Below are 19,638 nucleotides of genomic sequence, written 5' to 3'. Positions count from 1 at the left end.
TTGTCTCAAAGAGAGTATGGCTGACTCCCAGAGAGACATTATTAAGTTTGAATGAGAGCTGTTGGAATGAGAGCTCGTCTCATCCGAGTGAATTCTCTAAATAGGTGAGGCTGATATTTGCTTGAAATGAGTTACCCTAGGTAATCACAGAGGCTTCCCAGGTAGTGCTAGTGGTAAACAACCCATCTGTCAGTGCAGGAGACATAAAAGAAGTGGGTTTGATCCCTGGGTCGGGAAGATCACTGGAGGAGGGCATGCCAACCCATTCTAGTATTCTTGTCTGGAGAATCCCATGGACAGAGAGCCTGGTAGACTACAGTCCATGGGGTTGCAAAAGAGTTGGACACGACTGGAGCGACTTAGCACCCACGCTGGGAATCATGAGATCCCGGTCAGCCTTTGCTCTATCATTAAGCAGCTGTGTGAGCTTGGATGAGGCACTTCTCTTTCTTTTTTCTTGTCTCTAAAAATGAATAATATTTGACTCTGCTTTGAGATTGGTCATGAGAATCAAATGAGCTGGCACTGAAAACTAAGCTTACAGAGGCTTTTGTCCGGGTCCTGAGTTCAGATCCAGGGATTTAGGCTCTATTGGCACTATCTAGAAGTGACGCTTTTTCTGCAGAAAAAATACCAGAGGATCATCACAGACAGACCTGTAGCTACAGCCTCAATCCCTTTATCTGCAGGCTGACAGCAAGGTGACCAGTGATGTGTATACATTTTTTTTAAATGCTAGAAATGCTCAAACCATGCATTTCCTATGGTATTGATTACAAAAGGATTATGCAGCTCAAAGGTCAGGACTGTGTTCTCTGTGTATATTCTGTATGGTTCCAGGGGAAATAAAACAGAAACAAACCAACTCAGTAGCCTCAAAGCTATGCTAATCCCAAGAGCCAAAGTCATTGTAAGTACACAGCACAGAGTGAGCTGCCAGAAGTAAGGGGAAAGGGGGTCTGGAGATGTTGACATTTTGCTGAACAAAGAAAATAATGGGTCGTCTGTCCTTTGTAGACAAAAATGGCATACTTTGGATCTAGTAGCAATCTTCTTTGAATTTTTCTCTAGCAGTCAGGGTGGATTTGCACTATGCAATGCTTGTAATCTCACTTAAGCCAAAGTCCATCTTCCTGAGGTGTCACTGATCTGAGGGTAGGATTCCATCTGTAGCCTGGGTTATTGCTCTCACTGTAGCTATTGGAACAGGTTTTTCTCTGTATTTGTGAAACTTCTGTTTTAGCTTTCTTTATTTAGTTTCTAACAAAATGAGCTAAGTATCTCAGTCCAAATGAAACACTGTGCTATGAAATGTTTTCTATGTAGATGCCTAAACATAAATACATTAAGAAATGTATTAGTACAGCTTTTCAATGCCTACACTCAAACTCAGGTGCACACACAGGTGAGTGTGTGTATGTGTTCATTGGTACACTGTTTAGGGCCATCTGTGATGCCAGAGGAAGTATTAGCTATGGAAAGACAAAATAACGGTAACTAAGTAAATAAATAACAGGAAGCAAAGGTGTAAAGATGAGAAAAATTCTCAGTTTTCCAGTACTTTTGACCTGTGTTCCATGTATTAAAATGATCCCAACATGGCCAATATGGTAGATCATAGGAATATTTTGGTGATTTTTTTTTTTCAGGAAATGATTCTCTCCACTGAGGTTATGAATGAACTTGGTTTACTTACTGGAAAATTATGTATTTCTTGTTGTTAAAATTTATATCCCTCTGCTGACTTAAGGTATCAAGAGTATGTTACAGAGAGATATACTTGGAGATATTTCACTGGAATGCTGTTGTGCAGTGAATTTTGTTTACTAACAGCACATATACTTCAAGCACAAGTAGTGTTTATTGGCATTAGTTAGATCACACTGAAACCCTAGTACTATTTGAACTTCATCTCTACCATCCCAGTTGGGGTTGGAAATCTCTCAGTCTTCCATGAAGCACTTAAAAATGTTACTGGTTGGTTGGGGTCCCTAACATCAGGGGCTGGAAGTGTTGCTGTGCCCCAGCAACACTGTGGGTGAAGCCGACTCTGGGGCGAGTGTATCTCCATTGAGCACTTGGATTTGGCTCTTATAACAACAACAAAAAATGTTATTGGTTAGAAAGAGGGGATATATGTATACATATGTATTGCTGATTCACTTTGTTGTTCAGTAGAAACACACCATTGTAAAGCAACTATACTCCAATAAAAATTTTTTTAAATGTATATATATAACAGGTTAAATTAGGCCCAGGACAGGGCTCAGGAATGGTGTACCCTCTGTGTTGATGTGGAAGACCGGTGCCCTGCTTCTTTTTGTCCTCCAAATGAATCTATGGAATTCCCATTTCAGAAGCTGCTGCTCCCTTTACCCTTTAGGCACATGGGCAGACCCTGGGACTGAGGTCCACATTAACATTTCAGAATGGCAGTCTCTTTGCATTCAGACATCTTCAGAAGTAGGCAGAGATCTTCCGGGAATTTAGAGTGTCTTTGTAGTCTAGGGTGAACTTTTTTTTTTTTGTCTCACTGGGTGTTCATTCTTGTGAACAGGGGCTTCCCTTGTGGATCATGGGCTCTACATGAATGGGCTTTAGTGGTTGCCCCCTGCAGTGGAAGCAGAGTCTTAACCACTGGACGACCAGGGAAGTCCCAGAATCAACAGAATTTCTATACACTAATAATAAACTATCTGAGAAGGAAATTGGGAAAACTATCCCATTTATGGGCTTCCCTGGTGGCTCAGATGGTAAAGAATCCTCCTGCAATGCGGGAGACCTGGGTTTGATCCCTCTGTTGGGAAGATCCCCTGGAGGAGGGCATAGTAATCCATTGCGATATTCTTGCCTGGAGAATCCCATGTACAGAGGAGCCTGGTGGGCTACAGTCCATGAGGTCACAAAGAGTCGGACATGACTGAGTGACTAAGCACAGTGCATCCCATTTATAATACAATAAAAAAGAATAATATTCTAATAATATTTTTAAAGTAGTAAAAATTTATGGCTTCTGGATTGAGTTATATTTAGGCTTTCCTCATTTAAGCTTATAAATGTAGTATTGAATGTTTTGTTCTAGTTTTTTGTGCTTTATTTTACATTTTAATATTTTATCCACTTGGAGATTATCCTGATGTATATATCAAGTATGGTTCCAACTTTTTTCCAAAGGACTATATAATTCTTTTAAAATAAATTATTGAATAATATTCTTTTCCCTCCATGCATTTTAGCTTATTTCTAGACTTTATATTCTATTTCAATGATCTGCTTATTTATACACCTGTGTTATATCTTTAGTTATTGTGGCTTTCTAATGATTTCAAATATATGATAGGGCTGTCTTTTACTCACTTTTTGGAGTTATTTTTTTTAAATTCTCCCCTGGGGAGTCTTGTTTAATTTTATATGACTTCTAGAAACTGCTTGTCTAATTTTTCCTGCCCCCCAAATGCTAATTTTATTCAGATGTGCTAAATCTATAAATGAACATAGGAAAAGTTAAATGATGTTAAGTATGCATATCTAAAAAATCTTATATATGCAAGATTTTGGAATTTTACCTTTTTTTGCATTCCCTCTAAAATGGTCTGTTCTTTAGCAATCTGGACCATTTTTAAGTCATTTATTTTTAGGGGCATGGATAGGAAAGCTTTGAAAACTTTTCCTAATTCTTCAGTGAAAACCAATGTTTTTTTTTTTTTATGCCTTTTAATGTCAGTTTTGATAAATTATACTTTTATAGAAAATTACTTCATCCTTGCCTTCATATTTATGTATATAGTGGTTTCATAATTTACAATAATTAAAACTTTTAGTAATTATTTCCAGAACATACTCCTATAGTTCACTGGTTTAACACAATAAAAAATGTGTCCTATATGCTTGTTAAGGACCAAGATTTTTTCCATGATGTGGCTTTACAATTTACTAGGGCCTTTGAGTCCTCCAGAAGGTCATCTACTGCCTATTGACAATTATAGGAAGAAAGAGGGAAGACACATGGGAAGATTCTGTCCATCAGGACTAGGTGTGGTGTACATCAATTATACCCAAATTGCATTGTTCAGAACACAATCACATGCTCATATCTCATTGCAAGTAAGTCTTGGAAGTGTGGTCTAGCATTTTGTCCATAAAGGAAAGGAAACAGATTTTTGTGAACATTTTGCCATTTCTGCTATACCAGTTTCTCTAAAAATGGAGTGTCAAGTGTTTTAGTTTGAATTCAAGCTCCAGTTTTTCTCCCTCTAGCTGAGTGACCCTATACATGAGTTGTGTAATAGAGTATAAAAATGGAACCTACTGCAAAGTGTTGTGAAGAATCTGTGAAAGAATTAGTGTGAAGTTCTTAATCTTGGAGTTGGCAGTATTATTAGCGTTAGTAATAATAATATCATCATGTTGGCAAGTAGAGGACAGGTTGGTCTTTGAACAGTAAGAGGCATGAAAGTACAACAAACTAGTGAATAAAACAAAGCAAGAGCAGACTCACAGATATAGAGAACAAGCTAGTGGTTACCAGTGGGGAGAGGAAAGGCGGGAGGAGCAAGATAGGGATAGGGAGGAAAAAGGTTATTATGGGATTATATGAAATCATGTGTGTGAAATTTATGACAATTGTAAAGCAGTGTAGAATTTAAAGAATCTTTCATTCAATAAGAAATTAAAATTTAAAAGTCAATGTGAAAATTAAAAAAAAAAGTTAGTGCTATTTAGAGGTAGATACTGTTAAGATCCGTTTGGGTTGTGGTAGATAACTGCTCATTCAGAATTAACAATTACAGGGGGCAGTAGTTTTCTGTAAACCTTTAGAGCATTTACCAGTATAGTAGGCTTTCTTTTAGCCTTCAAGGAGCTGTGATACTCCCATGTAATCTGGTTCAAGTCTTACTTTTGAGCTGTAAGTTCTGGAAAATCTCTAGAATTGCTGCTGTTTGATGATAGGCCATGTTTCTTCCTATGCCACTCCATAGGAGCCCTCTAGATAAGAACATTCTCAAGTTACCATTTCTTTTACATGAACATTATGGAATAAGACACATGCTGCTGCTGCTGCTGCTAAGTCGCTTCAGTCCTGTCCGACTCTGTGCGACCCCATAGACGGCAGCCCACCAGGCTCCCCTGTCCCTGGGATTCTCCAGGCAAGAACACTGGAGTGGGTTGCCATTTCCTTCTCCAATGCATGAAAGATTAATGTGAAAGTGAAGTCGCTCAGTCGAGTCTGACTCTTAGCGACCCCATGGGCTGCAGCCTACCAGGCTCCTCCATCCATGGGATTTTCCAGGCAAGAGTACTGGAGTGGGGTGCCATTGCCTTCTCCAAAGACACATGCTACTCACTATCATATCATATCCCTTCCATCCTTTAAGCTCTGACTACAGTGACATCTCCAGTATATTGTCTTGATTAGTTACATAGTTATTCTTCCCCTCACCCACTAAAGGCTGTACTTTTTCCCAGAAAATATAATTCACTTGTCTTTCTAATTATACATTTTCTGGTTCTTGAAGAGGGGCCTTATTTTTATATTTATGTGCTTAGGCAAAAATTGGATTTTCTGGTTCTCAGGAATGGATAAAGGAGCTTTTCTGTCTGGTTTTTTTTTTTTTTTTTTTCATGTGCCAGTGTTCTCATTCATGTCCAATTCTTTGTGACCCATGCAGTGTAGCCTACCAGGGTACTCTGTCCATGGGATTTTCCAGACAACAATACTGAAGTGGGTTGCCATTTCCTTTTCCAGAGCATCTTCCTGACTGAGGGATTGAACCACATCTCCTGTGGCTCCTGTATTGGCAGGCAGATTCTTTACCCGGCAGGCAGAGCCACCAGGGAAGCCATTGTTTTCTTCATGTCCCCTCTGAAGTTCCTAAAATTGATTTTTCACATAATGGTCACTTGAGGCAACTTGAGTAATTAACCAGCCATTTCATTATATCCCCTAGAGTACTACCAGGTCCCTCAAGGAAAGATGCTAAATCAGTCCTTGTGCTTCCTATTTCTTCTCTAGAGGGGGGAGAGCTGATAAGAGTCAAGAATTTGCAGGAAAGTTTCTCAAATTTATTAGCAAGGCTGCTATAAAGCGATGCTGATTTTGGTCATGTGCCTTATCAACATTCTGGAAGATGGACAAGAGATTTCTTTGGCACCAGAGGACCTTGCAAATGAGCAACACTGTGTGTAAGTGTGAGGTCACTGTCTGGGTCAGAAACCACAAGGGGTCAGAGGAAATATTGAGAATTGGCTCTCATAACACTTAAACAAGCTCTGTTCTACTTGAGTAGTTCTAAGAAATAGAGCAATAGGACTTGACAATTGTGTTAGTGGAAAGGGTTTGATGGTCTCACAGGGTAGTCAGAGGTTGAGGTTAAAGCTGCTAGAGGAATAGCATTTAACATACTATTAATTGGGTAGTAGGGAAGGAGGTAACTGGTTAGTCCAGAGAGACATGGTGGTTTTGTTTTTTGTCCAAACCACATGGCTTGTGGGATCTTAGTTCCCTGAGCAGTGATTGAACCTGCACCCTTGGCAGTGAAAGTCCAGAGTTCTAACTACTGGACAGCCAGGGAATTCCCAAGACACGGTGCTTTTAACACAAGAGAATTTTGTCTGCACCAAGTTGTGTGGTAAAAAGCAGTGTGTTTCTCTTCTGGGTTATGCAATATTTCTCACCCAATAGATTGGAAAGTAGCCATCTTGGATCTCTTAAGGCAAGCAGAGCAGTGGCAAATTTCTTAGAGAAGTGTCATTGTGTCCTTTATAAACTAAGTTGCCATTTCATGCCGTTGTAACTGCAGTTCAGCAGACATTTACTGAGTGGACCTTGTACTCCACTCTGTGAAGTGACAGGGATCCAGCAGTTTGAAGAAAAGGAGATGTGACATCTGCTACCCAAAAAGCAGACATGCAAATGACTGACCACACATATAACACTATGAGTTGTGGCTCCTGTAGGGGAAAGGTGCTGTGGCAGTGACAGGTCATGTCTCCCCCTGTTGTCATCAATAAACCTTCTAGTTAATAAAATAATAATTTTTTGTCTCTAAAAGTAAGACAGGGTAAAATTTTAGAAATATATAAAATGAAACAAAGGAAATCATTCATAATCCTAAATCAGGGATAATCACTGTTAATATTTCTGTGAATCTCCTTTATTATTATTTGCATTGTATAGACTTATGTAACCATATAAAGTTGATGCACTATATATAAAATTCCAATCCTGCCTTTTCTTAGTAAGTTAAAATCATTTCTCTATGTCATTAAAGCACTATAAATTTCATACTAAATGCTGAATGGTATGATATTGTGGATATATCATATTTTACTCAACTATTCTCTGACATTCAAAGGGTATATATTTTTCAAATGGTTGTGACAGATAAACAACTGAGTTTGGCTGTATCATTATTGTGCTTTAAATTACCTAATTGACCATAAGAAAAATTGAGAGGGAGAAAGGGAGGGATGCGGGAGAGAGCAGAGGGGAGAGAGGGCAAAGAGTGGAAGAGAGAAAGTGTGTGTGTGAGAGAAAGAGAGAGAGAAAGAGAGATACAGAGAGGTGGGGGGGAGGAGGGAGAGCTGGGCCCAGTGAAAGACATGACAGTGAAACCATGTAGATGTGGTTTAACTTGCTTCTGTGATATACCGCCTGGGATACTTGCCCTCACGATCTTCTTCGATGACCACCTGTCAATCAGAGACCTTGCATTACTGTATCATGACCTCAACATCAGAACCTCATGGATATTGGTGGCCGACATTAGGGGCATAGTATTTCTCCTTGTAAGTGGTTCTGAGACTTCATAGTGTTTGGCAGTTTGCCTTTGGTGGGATCTTAAAGACCACTGAGTCAAAGTTAGTCATCAAAAATGTCTGGGAACTATAATGTGTAGCTAAGAGGGCAGGGGAAGCTAAAGAAAGATCTTTCCCTTTCCTTGACTGGGAGATGAGATTACTATGGAATTTGAGGTCATATAGGCCATGGGACTGCCTTCACTTCTGACACCAAATGCGACTTTGAGGGGTTCCTCAAACCACCCCAAGGTTCAGTGATTTGCTAGGACTCACAGAACTCAGTAAAAGCTGTTAAATTCATGGTTAAGATATAGGAAAAGAATTTAGATGAAAATCATTTGAGGGAAGAGATGTATGGGGCAGAGTCCAAGAGAGTTGGAAAAGCCTAGCTTCCAATAGTCCTTCCTTGTGGAGTTCTCTCTTACCAGCATCAGTGTGTGATAGTACACACAGCATTTTCAACCCAGGAGGCTGCCCTGACCCTGGGTACCCAGTGATTTTCTTAGTGCTTTCTGGTTGACTGCCTACAGGACTGATCCTTTGTTTCCAGGCACTCCAGAGGAGAACTTACATGGCATGGCTCATCTTTAGTCTCTAGTCCCTCTTGAGGTAAAGTGGACACTGCATGGCCCAAAGTCCCTATGGTAAATCATATTGTTAGACTGTCCCATGACCAAGGGCCCCAGGTAAACAGAGACACTTTTATCAGGCATGATATTCCAAAGGCTTAGAGATTACCTTCCAGAAGCCAAAGGCAAAGTCCAAACCTCTTTCTGGTCAAGATTATGTTCTTTAGTACAAAGGTACTCTGTGTAGTAGGGACATCCCCTTTGTGATAGTCTATGAGCATGTGGTGTGCTGGGATGGAAACCACTCAGGAAACTAATACTTTTGGGTTGACCAGAAAGTTTGTGCAGGATTTTCCATGACATGAAAAACTGGAACGGATTTTTTGGCCAACCCAATAGTTTTACCTTGTAGAAGAAAGATAGTGCCTTAAGCACATAGAACACCGTTCACTAGTTTGGCATCCTGACACTTGGTTTGGCTTACTCTTTTTTCTCCAGGTTTAAGCACAAGTGGAATAGGTGGTTCTTATGTGGTGTGACATGAAAAATTAAAAAAAAAAAATCCCCTAAAAGCACCTTCATACTCCTGAGCTACAAAACATCAAGAACCAAAGGAACTTTTAAAGATCATCTAGTTCAGATATCGGAAAAGTATGATTTGGGCCAAAATCTGGCTGTTTGCCTGTGTTTATAAATAAAGTTGAATTGGAACAACCATGCCTATTCATTTATATGTTGCCTATGGTTGCTTTCATACTACAGCGGCAGAATTGAGTAGTTGTGAAAGAGGCCATATGGCTGCAAAACTATTTAACTATCTGGATCTTTACAGAAAAAAAAAGTATGTTGACCTCTGGACTAGTTCAACCATATCATTATACAAATGAAGAAACTGGAGTTCAAATTGGAGAAATATTATTAAATTAGATGAATAACTATTGAGACCCCACTCTGTGTCAGGTATTATTGAAGATACTTGAGATATATATTAGTGAACCAAACAGGTGAAAAATGTTATCAAATTATACTAATCATTTAATAACATTATTTTAGTGTTGTCAATTGATAATGCTATGGAAAAGTCTAACAAAAGAACAGCTGGTTAAAGGGGAATCAGGAGCATGGGGTTGGAAGAGTTGTAAATAGGGTTATGAGAGTAGATTTTCACTGAGAAATTGAGATTTTAGAAAAGTCTTGAAGAAGGTGGAGGTGGGTAAACCTTGAGAACATCCAGGAGAAAATCTTTCCAGGCAGAGGGAACTATTCATCCAAAGCCCTGAATCAGATATGTTTCAGCAGTAGTAATAAGGCCACCTTGTCTGGAGAGAACTTAATGATGGGGAGGATAGGAGGAGATGAAGGAAGAGAGGTCATGGGAGTACCAGATGCCTTAGGGTTTATAGTGCCTCTGGGAGGCCTATGAGTGAAATGAGAAACCAGTGCATATTTTGAGCAGAGAAGTGATGTGATTTGACTTGGATTTAAATTTTAGCTTTACTGTTGAAGATAGACTCTGAGAGGGGTGAGGGTGAAAGGAAAGGATCATTGTATTGGTTTATTTAATTTTTCAACTTGACTGGGCTAAGGGATGCCTAGATGGTTGGTAAAATATTTCTAGGTGTATTTATGCAGATGTCTCTGGAAGAGATTAGCATTTGAATTGGCAGACTAAATAAAGAAAATCACCATCATCAATGCAGGTGGAGATCATCCAATCCATTGAGGGCCAGAATAGAACAAAAATGTAGAGGAAGGGCAAATTCACTCTCTGAGCTAAGACATCCATCTTCTCCTGCCCTCAGCATTAAGCCTCCTGATTCTCAGGTCTTCAAACTTGGTGGGTCCCTTTCCTGGTGGCTCAGACAGTGAAGAATCTGCCTGCAATGTGGGAGACCCTGGTTCAGTCCCTGGGTTGGGAAGATCCCCTGGAGAAGGAAACGGCTACCCATTCCAATATTCTTGCCTGGAGAATTTCATGGACAAAGGAGGCTTTTGGGCTATCATTCATGGGGTCACAAAGAGTTGGACATGACTGAGCAACTAACACTTTCACTTTTTCTTTTCTTGGGGGTCTTCAGGCGCGGACTTGAACTCCTCCATTAGCTTTCTCGGGTCTCCAGCTTACAGAGTGCAAACAGTGTGACTTCCGTAACTCCGTGAGCTAATCGTCATAATACATCTTTTTCTATGTATCATATGCATTTCTTTTTGGTTCTGTTTCTCTGAAGAAGTCTAATTCAACCAGTTAGGAAGCTGTGATAGTAATCTAGCCTAGAGATGACATTGGCTTGGGCCATCTTGATAGCAGTGGAAAAGATGAGAAGTGATCAAATTCTGGATTTGTTTTGAAGGTCAAATCAAACAAGATTTGCTGGGGGTTTGAACATGGGGTATAAGAAAAAAAAAGAGATGAGTCAGGCTTTTGGTCTGAACAATGGGAAGGATAGAGTTGTCAAAGTCATACAGGAAGTTGGTGAAAGAGCCATCCTCCAACTCCCAATCCTATGTTCTTTCCTGTAATTTGATCATGTCTTCCTGGGGATGCTGATATGTCTCTTTCAGACAATGGAAGCTGGCTCAAAGCACATGCAGCAGCAGCAGTGTGCAAATAATAAATGACACATCTCCGAGCTTTTACAGAGAGTATCACTGTTTCCAGGTTTATTTCCAGGTTTATCTCTCTGAATGCAGGGAAGGGAAAAATCTCCTTAATATTTAGCACAAGCTCATTAAAAAGTTTCCCTTTGACCAGCTTTGATAAGGAGAAGAAAACAAACATAATGGCCCTGCTTGAATCTCATAAGATAATAAATATTCCAAGTGAGCATAATTGTTTTTAACCTTTATGCCAGGTACAATAAATGTCAAATGGAAAGATAACCTAGCACTCTCCTGAAATGGCTTAAATAATAGGCCCCAGTTTGTTTTAATGGGAACTCACCCAGTAGACACACTCATATAACAAATGAGAAATCCCTAATGAGAGTTGCGTTATTTCTATTGGCTTTTATGCCATCCTTAATTGATTGCCATCATGCACGGCTAATTAAGAGCATGATAATCTGACGGAGGTACTTTCAGCCAGTGCAGTGGTGCCTGCTTTAAAACAATGACTTCTGGAAGCCCACGTCAAGGTGGCTGGCAGGTTAGGCTGTAGCTGGGGAAGCCACATTAGAAAGCAGTGTCCTACACTGACCACTCTAACCTGACAATTGTAAGGTTGATTGTCTCTGTTGTGGATGGGAGCCCTGAGATCTTTCCTTAGTAATGCCAGAAGCCCCCACCCCAGGGCATAGCCTTCCTAGCCTCAGTAATACTGGGTAACTTCTTATTTTTAAGGCTCATTACTTTATTTCCCTTCCCCTCCTCATATCAGAGATTTTAACGCTGAATGTCTTTCATAGGCCTGTTCTCAGAATGTCACGGGGTTGCACTGAAAAGATGACTGGATTTGTATTCTATTTGCAGCTCTGCTTCAAACTGGCTCTATGAGTCAGTCTAATAAGTCACTTCTCCTCTGATATATTCCATTTTTCGTACTCAAAGTGAAGCATTGAAGGAGGTAAATTTCAAGATTGCGTTTAGTTCTGCATTTTAATTATTTTGTGGCCCTAGCTTTGTCAAAATCCAGTGATGTGGTGGGGAACTATTTATTAAAGTCAGTTTCCATAGGCTCTTCTGTAATTTTGGAATAAGGAAACTTACCTGACCTGTCTCAAATACCTTCTTATGTGAAAAATGGAACAAATGAGAAAATAACTTCAAATACCCAAATGTAGATGTAGAGTCAGTATCATTATTATGTAATTCAGTTCATTTAGTCCTTTGTCAGCAAATACAGGACTCATTCATTCCTGTGTATGGTGTTTGTGAAGAGAGCTCCCAGGAGTTTATCAGGGAATTAAACATTTGTGTCTCTGATATCGCACATGTCTGAAAGAGGCATGAAATTACTTCCTGTGGAAACAAGTTGCATCATGGATTTACAAATTCAAACCATAAAATATCATTTCATAGCAATCAAGTGGGAAAATATTAAAATCTGTCAATACCAAGTATTGGTGAAGATATGGTGTAATGGAGCTCTCATCTACTGTTGTTATATGGACTGATACAACTTCTTTATCTAGTAAATATAAACATGTGCATGTATGTGAATGTGCACTGAAGCATTGTTTGTAAGTAAAAAAACTGGGAATAATCATATATATATAATATATGTATAAATATATATTATGTATAAATCATATATATTATATATATGTATAAATATAAGTATATTATATGTATAAATATAATATATGTATGTTGCTGCTACTGCTGCTTCTAAGTCGTGTCAGTCGTGTCTGACTCTGTGTGACCCCATAGATGGCAGCCCACCAGGCTCCCCCGTCCCTGGGATTCTCCAGGCAAGAACACTGGAGTGGGTTGCCATTTCCTTCTCCAATGTGTGAAAGTGAAAAGTGAAAGTGAAGTTGCTCAGTCATGTCCGACTCCCAGCAACCCCATGGACTGCAGCCTACCAGGCTCCTCCGTCCATGGGATTTTCCAGGCAAGAACACTGGAGTGGGTTGCCATTTCCTTCTCCAATGTGTGAAAGTGAAAAGTGAAAGTGAAGTTGCTCAGTCATGTCCGACTCCCAGCAACCCCATGGACTGCAGCCTACCAGGCTCCTCCGTCCATGGGATTTTCCAGGCAAGAGTACTGGAGTGGGTTGCCAGTGCCTTCTCCAATAATATATGTACATATGTATATTATATGTATAAATATGTATAAATATATATTATATATAAATATATGTACAAATATATATAATATGTATAAATACATTATATGTATATTACATGTATAAATATATTCAATATATTATATTAACATATGTATAAATAATCATATATATATTATATGTATAAAGAAATATATTTATATTATATATATAAATAAGAGAGTGAAAGAAAATAAGTAAGCCGCAGGTATACATATCAACATAGATAAATCTAAAAATCATGGCATTTACCAAAAATACTACGCTGTATATATATACAGATAGTATAATTTTAGTTTTATGATGTTTTTTAGAAAATAGCCAAAATTAGCTAATGCATTTTTGTGGATACAGGTATAGGTGATAAAACTACTTTTATCCAGTGAGAAAATGATTAACAAAATATTCAAGATAGTAATTATCTTTGATGAAAGGATGGGGAGGAAACTTAGAAGGAATATAAAGGGGACTTGAAATAATGGCAACATACTCATTATTTTTGGAAATTTAAGAAGCTATTATAAAAGCAATAATACTAAACATTCAAGTACCACAGAAGAATTTAAGATTAGGAGTACAATTTTCCCTTTTCCTCTGCCCTAGAATTCCATTTAAGAGAGAAAAAGAGCACCATTAATAATCTGGAGTACATCATTCTAGAACAGTGATTCTCAGTTTGATCCTTGGACCAGCACTGTGAGTGTCACTTGGGAACTTGTTAGAATTGTGAGTTATCAGGCCTCATCCCAGCCTTACTAATTCAGAAACTCTGGAGGCAAGGCCGTCCTATTTGTGTTTAACAAGCCCTCTGGATGGTTATCAACCATGGTTGAATAACAATAGAATCACTAGAGAAACTTTGAAAAAAATACCAGAACCCAGGTCATATCCCATGAGATTGTTTTAAAAACTCCTCTGTTAATTATAATGTGTAGACAGGGTTGAGAATCATTTGTCTAGATTTTCTGTACTACGTATACATGCTACTATGTACATAATAGTATATAAAATACATTATTATTGAAAAGTACAAGACAGTGGTGTTTATATGTATATATACATATGTATTTCTTATATGTGTGTGTGTGTATATATATATTTTTGAATGAGAGTCTTATACAAGTGCCAGAGGTGGAAGGTTCTTTCATCTATTCATTTTATATATATATATATATATATATATATATATATAGATAGATAGATAGATAGATAGATAGATATGGAAGTACCAGCTGGCTTCCCTGGTGGCTCAGATGGTAAAGCGTCTGCCTACGAAGCAGGAGACCCGGGTTTGATCCCTGGGTTGGGAAGATCCCCTGGAGAAGGAAATGGCAACCCACTCCAGTACTCTTGCCTAGAAAATCCCATGGACGAAGGAGCCTGGTAGGCTAGAGTCCATGGGGTCGCAAAGAGTCAGACATGACTGAGCGACTTCACTTCATATATATATATATATATGAATGAGAAAGAGTCTCCAGCATCTTTCAGTTTCCACTAATAATGTGTCAGTGAATATAAATCTATTTCATTTTAGAACAGTTTCTCTTAACCAGGGATGATTTTGTTCCCCAGGGAACATTGGACAATACCTGGAGCCTTTATTGCTTGTGATAACAGGGATGAGGGTGCTATTAGCTTGCAGTGGGTAGGGGCTGGTAAATACTGCTAAATATGTTACAATGTACAGGACACCTCTCCACAACACTGAATTATTTGGCCTCAAATGCCAATAGTTCTGAAGTTGAAAAACCCTGTTTTAGAGGGATACACAGTGTTCTATTCTAAGACAGTACTAGATTTTATCCAGTCTGTCCATTGTGATTTGCTGACTTCATTTAATACTGACAGGCTATGAAGGGCTTGACAAAATGTGGGTTATATGGGTATTTCTTGTCTCTCTACACACTTTCCCAAAACTCAGTAAAGTAAGGTGCATGATTTTTGCTCCTTTTATTTTTTCCATAGCAATCAAAGCATTGTTGGGCATGTTAAAGTCTTAAAGAAAAGCCTGTTGAGTTGAACGGAATCTTCCCCAATCCCCACAATATAGTCAAAATTCCATTGTATTTGTCTTTGGTTTTTGTTAAACCCTCAAAATAAAGGTTGGGTGAAATTCTTTCCGTCAATAACAAATGGAATTAACTGTAGAGTCTCGGCTGTATTGCAGAGTGAATGATTAAAAATCATTGCCAAATAGTAAGCTGCCTGCTATGACCTTTCAGCTCTTGGTATTTTGACTGACGGTCCCCTCTTTACAGTTTAGTGAAGTTGTAAACAGTGAGACATGAGACCTGCTGATGGGCCAGGCAGTCAAATACCGAATATGAAAAGGTCAGTGTCAAACTCTGCTTGCTGATATGACTCAGCCTGGCTTAGTGTTGGGTGGGCCTGTGACACTGTGGCTCTGAGCTGTTGACTTAAAAGGAAAATGACAAATGGTTCCATAGCAAAGAAGATGGAAAAATCTTCTGTTTGAATTCTTCTGGTAGATTTGAAAACATTTCTGGCTAACGCCATCTCTGGTTAAGGCCACACATATTTCAAGTAGAGAATGCTGTGATATTTGCTGCTTTGAAGGCTTTATCTAGGGTGGTGACTGATAAAGTTCCCCCTCCTTTCTTCTCCCTTTTTCTGAGTATCTTGCAGATACTCACCTCTTTTTCACTCTGGTAACAAAGGTCTCCTTGCAATGCTATTAAATATAGAGCCCTTGGTCAACTTTTTCAAAATTAGCTCTTTACTTTATCTTTTTTGTGTGTGTCTCATTTTAATTTTTGTTACCTTTGTGTTCACTGTTTCCTTTTTCTTCTTCTTGCATCCTTTAACACTCTCTTGCTCCTTCAAGTACGTTCACTGCTTTCTTTCTCCAGCTTTGAGATGTTAGAAGTCTCTCATACCAGTAAATATGTGAGCATTTATTTGTTCATTCACCAAACAGCATGAGTGCCTAATATGAGTCAGGCCTTGTGTAAGCCCCCATGGGGCAAGGTATGGTTTCTACTATCTGGGTGCAATCAGTATAGCAGGAGGACTGACCCTAAGGAAATGCCACTGATTCATTGTGCTCAGTCGTGTTTGCTTCTCTGTGGCCCCATGGAATGTAGCCCACATGTGACAGAGGAGCCTGGTGGCTACAGTCCTTGGGGTCGCAAAGAGTTGGACACGACTAAGCAACTAACACACACGTGATGTAATAAAGGAGCTATCACTATAATAGTCATCATATTACAATATATAAATGTATAAAATCAATGTGTAAACCTTAAATTTACAAAGTGTTGTATCTTGAGTATTTCAATTAAAAACATACATATAATTAAAATAAAGCCAAAAGCCAAAAATAAAAGGAAAGAAGAAAATTGTAAAGATATAGAAATCAGAAAGAATTGGCAGATGGGACTGCCTAGTGGTATGAAACAGCATAAAACATTTAGAAAACAGCATGAGGTAGATATTTGAAATAGTTGTATTTCAGACAATGGTATCTGAGCCTTGCTGCTGCTGTTGCTAAGTGGCTTCAGTCATGTCCAACTCTGTGCGACCCCAGAGAGGGCAGCCCACCAGGGTCCCCCGTCCCTGGGATTCTCCAGGCAAGAACACTGGAGTGGATTGCCATTGCCTTCTCCAATGCATGAAAGTGAAAAGTGAAAGTGAAGTCGCTCAGTCGTGTCCGACTCCTATCGACCCCATGGACTGCAGCCTACCAGGCTCCTCTGTCCATGGGATTTTCCAGGCAAGAGTACTAGAGTGGGTTGCCATTGCCTTCTCCATCTGAGCCTTAGGGAGCATCTTTCCTAATGTGATGCATGTGGTAAATGGTAGAGCTACAGTTTGAATCCATGTCTGCCTATCACCAATGTTAGTCTTCTTAACCTCTAAGGCATGCTAGTTCTTTGAAAGGTTTGATAATTGCTATAAGCATAAGGTCAATGTAAACATAATACATATATTGGGTTGGACAAAAAGTTCATTTTTTTTTTCCCACATAACATGGTACATAAAAACCCAAATGAACTTTTTGGTCAGCCCAATATATATAAAGACAATTAGTTCACATCTGGAGGAGGAAGGCAATATGAAACAGGACAGTGACTTTCAGAAAAAAGGGGACTGTATTTGAGCTGCCCTTGAGGTGGGGGCAATCATCAGGGTGACAAATGAACACAAAGAAAGACATGGGTACAGATTCCTATTTTGTGGAATCTTAGGGCTTCTCTGGCAGCTCAGTTGGTAAAGAATCTGTCTGCAATGCAGGAGACCCGTGTTTGATCCATGGGTTGGGAAGATCCCCTGGAGAAGGAAATGGTCACCCACTCCAGTATTCTTGCCTGGGAAATTCCATGGACAGAGGAGCCTGGCAGGCAACAGTCCATGGGGTAGCAAAGAGTTGGACACAACCGAGTAACTTTCACTTTCAAAGTATCACCAACAATTTCCTAGTATGTAAAAAATGTTTAAGAACTTCTCCCTGTAGACAACTTCACATAAATAAACAGCCTTGCTGCTGCTGCTGCTAAGTCACTGCAGTCATGTCTGACTCTGTGCGACCCTATAGACGGCCTCCTACCAGGCTCCTCTGTCCCTGGGATTCTCCAGGCAAGAACACTGGAGTGGGTTGCCATTTCCTTCTCCAATGCATGAAAGTGAAAAGTGAAAGTGAAGTCACTCAGTCGTATCCGACTCCCAGCGACCTCATGGACTGCAGCCTACCAGGCTCCTTCATCCATGGGATTTTCCAGGCAAGAGTACTGGAGTGGGGTGCCATTGCCTTCTCCATAAACAGCCTTAGCATGCTGCAATTCACATCAAATTGGGAAATTCAACAATTGACCATTCCCTTGGCTTGATTTTTTTGTCAGATACTTTGATAGTCATCTTAATTCTTGCAAATAGAATTATTGGCAACGTTCCAGATTAAACCTACATTTAGTGGCACTGTTCTGAAAAGCAGCATGTTGTTTTGTTTCCCTTTGTATATATGCAAACATGCTTCCTCAGTCTTTGAATTCTCAATTGAAGTTCACCAGTCCTTTTGACTCCTGGTAAAAGTCAAGTTTAGCTATGTGCCCAGCAGCCTTTATGAATTACTTTTCCACTGAGCTGTATTACACGGTTGCCATAAAATGGTAACTTGTTTCAGAATCATATTCTTTTTAATCTCAATTTTTAGCTAAAATCTTATATTCTTATACAGAATGATTGGAAAAATAGAGAATTAATTTCAGAATTTATAATCTCTAATGGCATCAGCTTCTCTTTCTCATATTGCTGTATGGTCTTCTCATGTATGCTGTATGTAAAACTTAAAGCTATGGGATAGGAAGACTTGAGAGGTTACCTTCTGTTGTTTTCATCCCACATTGAGACAGGTAAATAAAATAAGAACTATTATCTTTTTTTTTTTTTTCCCCTGGGGAGATAAATCGTGCTTAATATTGTTAGGAGATATCTTTTCCAATGATATTTTTGTTTCTTTTTTCTTGCTATTATAGTAAGAAAGTAAAGCATTTTGGGGCTATGAGTTATCCCAGAAAAGTAAATCTTCCAGGCAACTGAGATTTACCCCTAAAAGATGTTGTTGACAGTGGGTGAAATTCTGGCTAATGACAGTTGAGGACTAGTACATCTATAGATGCCAGCTGGACTGGTCTTTTCTCCCCAATCTAATTGCATGTTTATTGAAACAGTAAATACCATGAGGGCTCTAGTCTTTCATCAGGGATGTTAACTTATTACTAAATTAGTGATAAATTGTATAACTGCTAATTCTTTTGTTCCCAAGTCCGAAGTGAACTCGCTCAGTCATGTCCGACTCTTTGCGACCCGGTAGACTGTAGCTGGCCAGGCTCTCCTGTCCATGGGATTCTCCAGGCAAGAATACTGGAGTGGGTTGCCATTTCCTTCTCCAGGGGATCTTCCCAACCCAGGGATCGAACTCTGGTCTCCCGCATGGCAGGCAGATGCTTTATCCTCTGAGCCACCAGGGAATTCCCAATTTAGAAACAGGAAGTGTATATTATCCAAATGCTCTGTTGCTGTATTTCTGACTAAAGTTTAGCTATGTATACATATTGTAAAAGGCAGCTCAATGGACTGATTAACTATAGTTAGAATCCTTCATAAGGTATGTAATACAGATATTTTAAAATTTTCATATGAAATGCTATTTTATATCATATCACCTGGATTCTTACCAATTGCATATATGATCTTGAAGAGTTAAATATCTTTTAGAAAAAGTTACATTAACCAGTTTTGGTAATCAGGTTAACATATAATGTCTTAAAGTTGTGTGCTATAAACTAGAACCTCCATATTGGGTATCCCTGTCATATGTTTTCCTCCCTACAAGCCATTTTTCATACTGGAGTCTCAGTAATGTTTTTATAAATATAAAACTGAGCTTTTCATATCCTTTCTAACAATCTCTTAAGGGTTTCCCATTGTAACCTACATAATATCAATGTGTGTACCTACAACTTATAAGACTCTGTGTGATCTTGG

At 39.1% G+C, this 19,638-nt stretch overlaps 1 non-coding gene across 1 annotated transcript; it reads left to right on the top strand.

The window, feature by feature from the left end:
• The first annotated feature begins 14,372 nt into the window (after positions 1 to 14,372).
• Positions 14,373 to 14,444, top strand: TRNAR-ACG (transfer RNA arginine (anticodon ACG)). The gene has a single exon. It is a non-coding gene; the product is annotated as a tRNA-Arg (tRNA).
• Positions 14,445 to 19,638: the final 5,194 nt, after the last annotated feature.

This window comes from Bos indicus, chromosome X (assembly GCF_029378745.1).
Source record: "Bos indicus isolate NIAB-ARS_2022 breed Sahiwal x Tharparkar chromosome X, NIAB-ARS_B.indTharparkar_mat_pri_1.0, whole genome shotgun sequence".
Classification (NCBI taxonomy): Eukaryota; Metazoa; Chordata; class Mammalia; order Artiodactyla; family Bovidae; genus Bos; species Bos indicus.
The sequence above is the reverse complement of the archived record's forward strand: the minus strand, read 5'-3'. Positions and strand labels throughout refer to the sequence as shown.